Here is a 10,851-nt window from a genome sequence, read left to right as displayed (position 1 = left end):
AACAGCGACTCCGACAGCGATTTCGGCCGCATGCAGGACGCAGAACCACAACTGTCGTCACGATAACGCCCATCGCGGTGGGGATGGCTCGCAGATACTGGGCGACGAAAACTTTAAAATCAAACTAAAATATTTTATACGTGTTTGCTGGCTCGGGTAACAGCGCTAACAACGCATGCCAAGGAAACTTTTCCGATGCCTCAGTGGGGGTGTGTTGCATGTGTGTCGCATTCATAGTAGCAAAAGGTGAAGCCCGCCTATAAGAAGCCTTGGCTTCATCTTTGCACGACAGACAGTGGGCCCAATCTAAAGAGCGCCGTTGACGAGGCACGAGCAAGGCGCCACGGAGGTAAGGCACTTCGCAGGTGCGCATTGCAGGACCCGTGAGATGCAGCTATCCTTTGCTGCTGCACGCGGCAGGGCATTAACAACGGCATGATTGCACAGACTTCCCCTATAGGCTGTGCTCTGATGCGCAGTGTGCTCAGCTGCCAGATGCAGGAAGAAAGCGCGCCACGTGCGACCTGCCGGCCTCTCCCGTCGGATGCGTCTCATTCGCGAAGTGTCGGCGGCGCCCAAGCGTCCGTAGTGCGGGGCTCTATCACCTAAAGCTGGGCGTAGCGACAACGGCCTTTCCTTCCATCGGGCAGCCTGTCGGGAAGCGCACGCCTTTGCTTAGATCCGCTTTGATATTGTAGTACTCTTTTTGTGTAGTACAGGCAGAGTTGGCAATATGAAAATAATAATAATAATAATTTGTCCATGAGCGAGAAGGGCGCTCTCCAATCAAACGTGCTTCGATGCTTAATTTTGATGCAGGTACTGCTGGAAGTGTATGTTTGTGTTAGTTCTTTTAGAATGAATCCTAAAGGGTCTTAAAAGTAACAACTTTACTCGAGATCCCGTCGCAAATTAGTGTTACCCGAAGGTAAATCTTATCAAGAGCATCCAGCTTCTCTTTTGTAGTTAGCCTAGCATTTACGTTCACCGAGTAGGGGCCGTTGACCTGTGAATGGATTCCAACTCTGCTGGCCGGGGAGCGGCCAAGTATCACGGATAGCAATAGCGAGGATATACACGCCTCGTTTTCCGTTCAAGTTTTGTAGTTCTGCCGCCCGCTGCACTAAAGGGAGGCGCGCATTTTGCAAAGCCGCCAGCTGCCCATACCTCTGGCACTGAAGGCAACAATAGAGGAGCTGGATCAAATCTACAGAAAGAACGCCGCCTTATAACTAATTTAATTTCTCGAAAGAGCCCGGATATTAGTTCGTAACGATCAGACCCGATGCGCCGCTGCATGAGACAAGATACGATCAGCTTCCGTGCCTTCATGTAACGGCGTCTCCTGTCGATGTGCATACCCTGAAGCACTGGCATAGAGTTGCGCAATTTGAATCTGCGCATCGAAACAGTGTTTGTTGGCTCGTGCTTTCCAAAAATAAAATTGATTTTGAATTTGCTCCTTTTCTGTCCATTTATTCTTGCTTTTTGCGCCGCACTTCTCGACACTTGATGAAGTCCGTTCAAAAAGGTTATGCATTGAGTCAGCAAAAAGAAAAAAACAGAGCGTGTAGCGGCACCAGTCCATTCGCTCGAAAGAACCACTACGAGCCGCACTGCAGGCTTGCCGTTGGCGGCTACTTTGCGCCAAATTGGCTACTTTACGACCCTGTCTGGCGTTAAAAGTTTCAGGTTGGCGCCACGGCTGTATTTTCTGGCTACATTGAACTTGTATTTTGGCGCATTTACTAGCCATTTTTCTTAATGTTTGCAGATAAAATAGCAAGAAAGCCTAAAGAATAATCATTGTTTACAATGTTTTCTCCCCATGGCCGATGCGCGTGCAGCCCTCAGCCCGCCAGCGGGCTAGTGTGAATCGAGGCACACAACGTGCGGCGCGACTGCAAGCATGGCGTGAAGAAGTCGCGCGCATAAAAGAAAAGGCGTGGCCAACACTCTCCTGACGCTGCCCCCGCCATCTATGCTGACGCTGCGCACCAGTTTTTAATGCTGAAGCACAGCGCGTGTTCTCGTGTGAACTTGACAAAAATATATCTGCTATAAAATGACACTGGACTGTTCGTCTTAAACCGGATAGCGCTACTTCAAGCTGGACTGGTGTTATGGTAACTCTGTACGAATGTTTGCCTACGGCTTCATGGAAAATCAGGTTGAACGCTTACTGTTCCTTCTGAGTTCACTAAAATTACCTCGGCAGGAACTCTATCCACTGCAGACAAAGTGCATGCAGGAGCACTGAACCTATATGAATTGATTGATTTATTTGCAATTTACCTGTGGCTTGAAGGGACAAGAGGGAAAATATTGTGTTCTTTATTTGATGTTTTCGTTGACAGTATTTATTGTTCAATGATAAAAACTCTACTCATAATATCATTTTAGTTGTATTTGGCTACAAATGCGGCGCTAAGATTAAATGACATGGCTACTTTGGCTGCCTTTAGCTTGAGTTTTGGCTCTTTCCCAGATCTACCAAACGGCAACCCTGCCGCAGTGCTGCACGAAAAGTATAATTTTATGCGTGTGCTCTTGCCACAAACGATATTTGTATAGTCCTTGTCGAAATAGAGATCAGCGAACGGAAAGAACAAGAAATCGGTATCCAGTATCAGATTTCTTGTGAAATTGGGAAATATGTTTTAACAAGACTGTTTTTTGGCCTAGTTGGTACTTGCTTAATGACATTTTTTAGCCGCGAAAGAGCACATACACAGAGCAAAGAAACACACAACGACAGGACGGGCGGCACTTCCAACTGAATTAGACTGAGCGCAAACCCAGAAATAAACATACAACACACATGCAGGCGCAGTCTCAACACAACCTTATGCTATCCAGCTATCGAACAATCTCTTTGCTGATACGTACAACGTCACCGACGTATCACTGATACTCCTTTCTTTTTTATAATAGGCTTCCATCAACTCACGCGCAGTTTGATACTTGCTTGCCTATAATCTTGATTTCTTTAAAACGTGGTTGACACTTGCAGGTTTTGCAATGCATAGACAAATGTGCCAAGCCGTCCTTCATTAAATTTAATTCATGCTCCCTGAATCGTTCATTAATACAGCGCCCGGTCTGCCCGATGTAGGAGTTGCCACAAGAAAGGGGAATTTCATACACCACGCCTTTGGCACGTTTCCCGTACGTCGTGCCATATGTTTCTTGCCGCATCCCTGTCGGCTCGCCTCCTCCCGAGCAGTTCTCGGACACAACTGAGCCAGTTTAACGGGCGCGGAAAAGGCAACGGGTACCAGGCCGGTATGGGGTACCCGTTGCCTTTTCCGCGCCCGTTAAACTGGTTCAGTTGTGTCCGAGAACTGCTCGGGAGGAGGCGAGCCGACAGGGATGCGGCAAGAAACATATGGCACGACGTACGGGAAATGTGTCAAAGGCGTGGTGCATGAAATTCCTTTTTTTTTTTTTTTGCAACTCCTTGGCGTCAGAACTTCCGAATCCATAAGAGCGAAAATTGCGACAAAACTGAGAACGTTGCATGAGTGGAAAACGCCAGAAGACAGCGATAAAATTTCGACATTCCTCACACCAGCGATGAAACATGGAACGCCCCCCTGAATCACCTAAGGGGGGCGCGGCAAGTGTACTTTTAGCCAGTCGTACCTGTCCTGTCATTGTTGACAATGCAGGGTTGCGGCCATACAAGTTTTTGACAATAATGGCAGCCGAGGACCCCCGATGTTACATGCAAAGAGCTGTTTACATACTTCCCGCCGTTAATTACCCTCGGAAAAAGACGGGGACCAATGGCCTGCCGTTGTGAGAAGCACGGCATCGCTTCATTTCCATGTTTGCATCCATTGCGAACATTGTTTTCCTTCGGACTCGACCTCCAAGGGAAGTTCCGGTCTTCACGTAACAGAGTTAGCGGCGTTTACCGCGCTCCGGCCGCGGTCAGTTTCGATATCGCCATTAAAATTCGATGATGAATATCTAAACTGCGTGCAACTTCTGTGATATCTAAAAAGTGGGCATGACAGAAATTGTCACGGACCACGCCTTCTTCATATAAACAACTGCCATAATTAAAAGCTAATTAATGAGATTTTGTTCGTTAGCCACTTGAATATCATTTCAGTTACAGGAGAGTGTTTCCGCCTCGACGTAGAGTTCGTGTGCGAAAACGACAGGAGCCTGACTGTCATAGGAGTTTATTAAACATCTGTATTAAAAAAAACAAAAGCCACCCTGTATATTTGCAAAGTTAAGCAGCACGAAATACGAATATACAAGAAAACACGCGCACACAGAACCAGCGCTGCGTGCGTGTTTTCTTGTGTCTTCGTATTTCGTGCTGTTTACCTTTGCAGATGTCGCACCAACTTGCCCAAAGCGAAAGCACTCCTAAACCGTACATATTGAGCGATGAAGGGCGGTGGGTGAAAGGGCAGAAATTCAACGTTTTAGTCATTCGTGGCTCATTTCGGAGACTCGTATATAAGGCATCTTAAAGGCAACTTTCATAGTTTGCTCTTTATTTAGACACAGATATAACAGCTGTTTACTGAGTCGGGAACAAATCGAAAGATAAGACAAAGAAATAAACAGCTTTGATTACCGCTGGCTGTATAGCTTTGCTCTGCGTGCGCGTCTGCGAAGGGCGAGGAATACATGCACATAAATAAGCGTAGCACCGAGCATTAAGCACTACATCTAAGCTGTGCGCTGAAGTTGTTCGTAAGAAGAATCGATAGTAATCTGCGCAGTTACATGCAAACTGCTATAGCCAATATACGGGCCCGCGCTCGAAATGCATTCGAGCCGTCACCGTTTTCATGCTGTCCTGCTAGCAGTGCATGCGCGGAGGGTTAGAGGACCTCCTGCGGAGCGCGTGGCTGCTGGCGGCGATGGTGACGGGGAGGGCGAGAGCGTTCGTGTCGCATGGTGACTGCATTCGGTAAACAGTCGTTCAGTCTGTGGTTGTACCCTTCGTAACGCGCGCCAAGTATGCCGCTTTCCAATAACTGTCTACCGGATGCAGTCAGCATGCGATGACACGAACGCTCTTATAGACCCTTTCGCTGTTTACAAACACAGCTGCTGGACGGCTTCCGGTTTTGTGCGCCGGCGTTGCCTAGTGTCATTGGCGGGGAACAAAAGCCTTAGCGAGTAGCCCGCACATTTTCAACACTTTTCTCCCTGTGTACGGCCAAATATTTTAAATAAATATTCTTCTAGGCTGCACATGCAACATTACGAGAGTTAGGGCTTCACTTTAAGCACCTTCCTTTTACCTGAAAGCGGAAAAAGAGTCTTTCCTTATTGTGACACTGCACAAAAAATCCGCTTTCTGCTTCGGCGTTAGAGAGTGATAATTGAAGTGACCGGAAGCGCCGGAAGTTTCTTGGGTGCAACACGTGCTGCTTCTATCGCAATATTGAAACCGACCGAAAAGGCGAATACCGCCACGCTCACTGCCAGCAGCCACGCGCTCCGCGTTTCAGTCGCCGAGCACTGTGTACGTTTGACTGCAAAAACGACGAAGGGAGCTAGACGCATCGGTCAACGCGCTCAATATCGGTGGCGGAGCAAGGGCAGCGTTATATTCCACTGATGACCTTAGCGTTGTGAGCACGTACACTATAATCACATTAGCGTTTCTCCTTCTGTCTGAGCAATAAGCGTCAAACTTTCGTCACCTAATATTTTAGCTGGGAGTGACTTGCAAGCACCGCACCGCAGCAAGGTCTGGCGCCGTGCATCACCCCTGACGGCGTCCATCACGGCAACGTGTAATACGGGCCTGCTTTCCGCTAACAAGTCAGTACCGCAAGAGTTAGTGCTAAACCCTCGCTATCGCTGTCAATTTTTATTACAATAATCTTAATTATTACCGAATCATATTAGCTGCCTTACGTGAGGTGCGCACTTCTAGGTATCTATGGATATCGGTGAACTAATATGTCGATATCAAAGAGTCTGCAAGACGCGAGTGCGCCGTGGTCTCATTTCTGCCGTGTACAGGTGCCGTCGGTGTAATGTAGCGGTACGAACACGACGCGCAGAGAAATGCGCAGAGATCGAACCGCGGTGGCACCATCGATCTGTCGGCGGACGGCACGTGCACTGCAAGCCGAGCTGCCATACAGTGTTGCAACTCACCGCCGCCACTTAAGTCGCCTGAAGGACACGGATCGGCGCGAAAGAACGAGGACACAAACGGACAGGACGTGCGCCATTGTATTCTCGTTGACGTTTCCTTGCGCCGCTGGGTGTCCTGTACAATGAAGGAATAACCAGGAATAACCGGCTCATTGTGCGGCACCGTGCGCACCGTGCCGCTTGCGCGTCTCCGACGGCTGTCACCTGACCGGAGGGGAAAAGCGAGCACGGGCAAACTGGGCGTACGAGGACGCACAGCGCAAAGTGCACATGCATGCTTGACAGATCAATGTTGTTGCACGCGATAATTTTTTTTTTTACATGTCGCCCATGATCAGCTTGCTTTTAAGTCCACTGAAGAAAGGAGGCCTCTCGTCAATCACACCTGCGACAACTAAACCGACATTCGGTCTACAAATTTTATCTCATAAATTCATTTAACCATTCGGTGCCCTTGATTACTCATTAAATACGCATCACTAGACAAGGACGAAGACGAGGCCGAAACAACACGGGCGCAAACTCTCAACTGGTTTATTAGAAACAAGAAAGGCACTTAAATACGTTATCGTCGCAAGCACACCTGGTGGTAACTAAACACGTGGTCGTGTTGAGACGCCATGATCCGCTATCAAATATAGATTCATGCGGTCTACAAAAAGCAGTGTCAGAAAGCCTTAATAGTGTTAAGGCTCGTCCTTGTCTAGTGTTGCGCATTGAATGATGAATCGGTGCCAACTCGCCCAACATGTGAGTTCTTTTGCCCTTGATTACGTTTGCTTTTCCCCTGGGGTGTCCCCTTTCTCATGGCATTGCTGTGTATGTAGACAAGCGGTTATGCCATAGTTAAAGAAACCTTTATTGCGGAAGCTGCAGTCACTAAGGGTCTTCGTCCATGTAATACAGTTGAAGCAGTATACACGAGCACCTGCGAGTTGCATGAAATATTTAAAAAGAACCCTCTACCATCCTGTGCATTGTTGCGGCATTTTTCCCTCTCTGTGACCACACCAGCCCATAGTACTGTCACAGTTGCTGTCGAGAGGGGAGGAATGATGCGAAATGGCAGATGGGTTGGGCTGCGGCAGTGTGGTTGAGTGATATAAAGACTCAGTACGCATAGGCCACGTATTATGCACATGAGAGCGGTCGGTGGATGCGGGACGCCGCTATCTGCCGGATGCAGACGGTCATGCGCCTTCCCTTTGCAACTTCGGCCTAACCCTCGTTGCTTTGCGATAACACTGCGTTCCCGTTTGGAACGAGTAGTCTATAGCGGTACCGGCAGTGTCATAACGGCGTAGTACAAGAACAGTCTGCCAATCAATGTGTGCAAAGTTATCAGTCGACGGTGGGTGATTTTATTTTCGTATATCGGTGATGAAAAAACATTTTCCGCGTACCTTACACTACACGTATGCAACATTGTTGTCCAAAGTTTCTCGCGAAAGTTTAACTATAACTTCTGGAATTTTACGTGACAACACCACGATATGATTATGAGACACGCCGAAGTGGGGACAACGAAATAATTTCGACCACCTGGGATTCTTTAACGTGCACCTACATCTAAGTACTACACGGGTGTTTTTGCATTTCGCCTCCATCGAAATGCGGCCGCCGTGACAGGGAATCGAACCCTCGACCGCGAGCCTAGCAGTCCAACACCTTTCCCGAGAAGCTATCACGACTGGTTAAAAAAACTAGATACCAGTATGCTATAGATGAGTAGATAACGAAATTGAGAACAACTCATATTGCTGCTTTCAGCTGATAGAGAGCCTGTTGCTTGGTCCGGTAAACTTATTCATCCACACAGCCACACAAGGAGAAGTCGCTCGTGTCAAAATGAGGCGGCAATACTCCGTAGAGCAAGTCTAACCGCGAAAACCCGTGGCGATGATGAGAATGTTTTATTATTAATGATTGGGCTCGAAAGCTTATTATGTGGTCTATAGGAAGGGTAAAGGCAGGCGTATTCAAAGCCGTCCAAGGAGCTGCGTGTCCATGGCGAAAGCCAATAGCGACAATGACTATGACAGAGTCCGCCAATCAGTGGTCGCCGGCCTTACTGCATTGTTTACGATGGCGACGCTCGCACCGCCCTCAGATGACGGTCCCATGTGCATAGCGTGGCGCTGGCGCTCCCGAAAGATATATGGTCGCGTAGTCAGGCCGCAGCTTGTCGAAGGGCCAGGTTCCTGCAACGGAAGGGAGCAGAGCCTGCAGCATGGTTTCAGAGGTCTTCTGATTACGCTTGCCCTCTGAACTGAAGAAAAATGATCGGTTCTAATAAGTTAATTTACTTTACTAAAATAAATGCTGTTTCTTTGTTGCTTTTTGAGAAATGTGGAACTGACTTTCAGAACACTCAAAAGATCGGGTAAGTTAAAGCAACGCCTATTGCATATGAGTAAGAGAGAGAGAGAGTAGAGGAAAAAGAAGGGCAGGTTAGTCAGCCAGAAAAGCGTTCGGTTCGCTGCCCTATGCGAGGGAAAGTGGGATAGGGGGTAAAATGATTCAGGTAAAAAAATGATTCAGCAGATCCCACGCGTTGTGGGAATCGGTTTCATGCGAAGAGACTGCGAGTTCTTCTATGCTGTATTTTATGGCTTTGAGCCAAGCGTTACGAGGTAGATCGACGTGTTATTGTAAGTGTAGTAGCTGTGTGCACATCGTGGGCTTACCAGGCACGTCTACAACACTGGCGTTTAAAGGGTAACATATGGCGCGACGTAACGTCAGCCCTCACGTTAGAGTACATACGTCAGTATCATCGAAACTAAGTGCACATTATGGTGCAATCATGAGAATATCATGCGCAAGTTTCGCTAATGTATTCCTCCAGGGTCGAGCAATGCAACAATATAGCTTGCGGATTCATGGGAATAAAAATGTAACGTTTATTCGACTACTATAAAAGTGATGCCAACACTGGAACCACAGACGTTAATCTGATATGACGCCTGTATCTGAGGAGTACATGTGTAGCGTTTATTGCTTTCTTGTAAAATTACATAGCCAGCACCACAACCACAATTGACGTTGCACCGACATTACGCCTGCATAGGCTGTTTTTCCAAACCAGTTTATAGATCTGGCGTGGCTCTGTGGTAGAATACCTGATTGCCACGCAGAATACGTGGGTTCGATTCCAGCTGGGATCCGAATTTTTATTCTTTCCATTCGTCGGGTCAATGCTGCCGATGTCGCTCTTTCTTAACGATCTCGCATTTAAATTACCAATGTCTGTTCTCGCCGTTCCTGGGTAGATATAAACTGTCAATCACCTGTGGCGCATACCCGTGCACCGCGGCCTGTGGTATACGGGTATGTGCCACACGTGTCTGGAGAAAAGGGTTTGACGACGTACGCGACAGGATTTTCACGTTATTCCTGTCATGACCCGACAGTCATATTCGTCAAATCCTCTTACCCTCTCATGCCAATTTTGGTCTACGCCAAGTCAAGGAGGCGATCATGGGAGCAGCCAGACGTAGGCGGCTAGATAGATAGATAGATACGTAGATAGAAACGCTCAAAGTGCCAAAGGTTCGCTAAGAAATGCTTCGAATTTAAAAATGCTTCGCATTTAAAAGGAAATGACAGAACATGAAGAGTGCCACTTCATTCGAGAGTACATACTGACACCACGGTTAGTCTCTCTCTCTGAGTTTCGCGGAGTTAGCTTTCTGAGCTTGAGGTATGTGTTCTTGGCCTGGCGCTTGGCATCGCATATAGGGAATGCATGTGAGGTCCACGAAGACGTAAGTCGGCAGTGGTCGCCGCAGGTCCGAACAGTTCGCTGAAAGTAAGTAAGGATGGATAACTGCTTCGTGCAGTATATAGTTGTTGAGGGCATTCGTTGCCAATCGTCTAATTAAGTCAGGAAATTGGAGCCGATTTGTAAAAACGCACCCGCGTAACGATGGAATACGAGACGTGGTGGTCGCTGGCATTTAAGATTATTTAAATGGGCACGTATGCGAGCATAGACGCAGGGCGTCAAGTATACCTGTAAGACACATTGAGAAGACGACACGTCAGCTTACTAAAAGCATGCAAAGAACATCAACCGGTGACTACGGTGACATGCTGGTCTTCCTCTGAAAATCTTTATGGAATTACAAATTACAGAGTCTAATGTCGCAGTGCCTTGACAGAGTAGCCAGAAATTTTTTTCGAAAAAAAAGGGGGAAGGGGCGGATTCACCCATACTTTATGTGCGTTCTTGCGTTTGTATGTGTGCTTGCAAAACAAGAATTTCGGGGGCGAATTTGACCCCCCCCCCCCTGGCTACGCCAGTGCCTTGATAGTAAGGTTATTAATGGCGCCGCGGAAGTACAAGCCTATAGAATTAGTGGTCACTTAATACATGGCTCCTTTGACCTTGATATCGAGTCTGCTCGGCTTGGCTCGCAAAGGAGGTTTAGATGACAGTTATGGTAAGCGCACCGTCGACACTTTTGTGTTCCTTGAACGTTGACGACAGGTGCGTCACCAGCGCTGTTTTGGAACTATGTTGGCAGCACCTTGGCGAGACGAGTTGTTCACCGTCTACCTAGGTATGGTGATTTCTTCTTGAATAAAGGGACACTCTGTGGAAGAGGCATCATGAGGTCTAACAATTAGGGAACCACATATTGGTGCTTTGCAGCTGTCAATCGTGTGAGGGGCGGGGCAGCGGAGGCACGTCGTTGCATTTGT

This window comes from Rhipicephalus sanguineus, chromosome 1 (genome assembly GCF_013339695.2).
Source record: "Rhipicephalus sanguineus isolate Rsan-2018 chromosome 1, BIME_Rsan_1.4, whole genome shotgun sequence".
Classification (NCBI taxonomy): Eukaryota; Metazoa; Arthropoda; class Arachnida; order Ixodida; family Ixodidae; genus Rhipicephalus; species Rhipicephalus sanguineus.
This window is presented reverse-complemented; position numbering follows the sequence as displayed.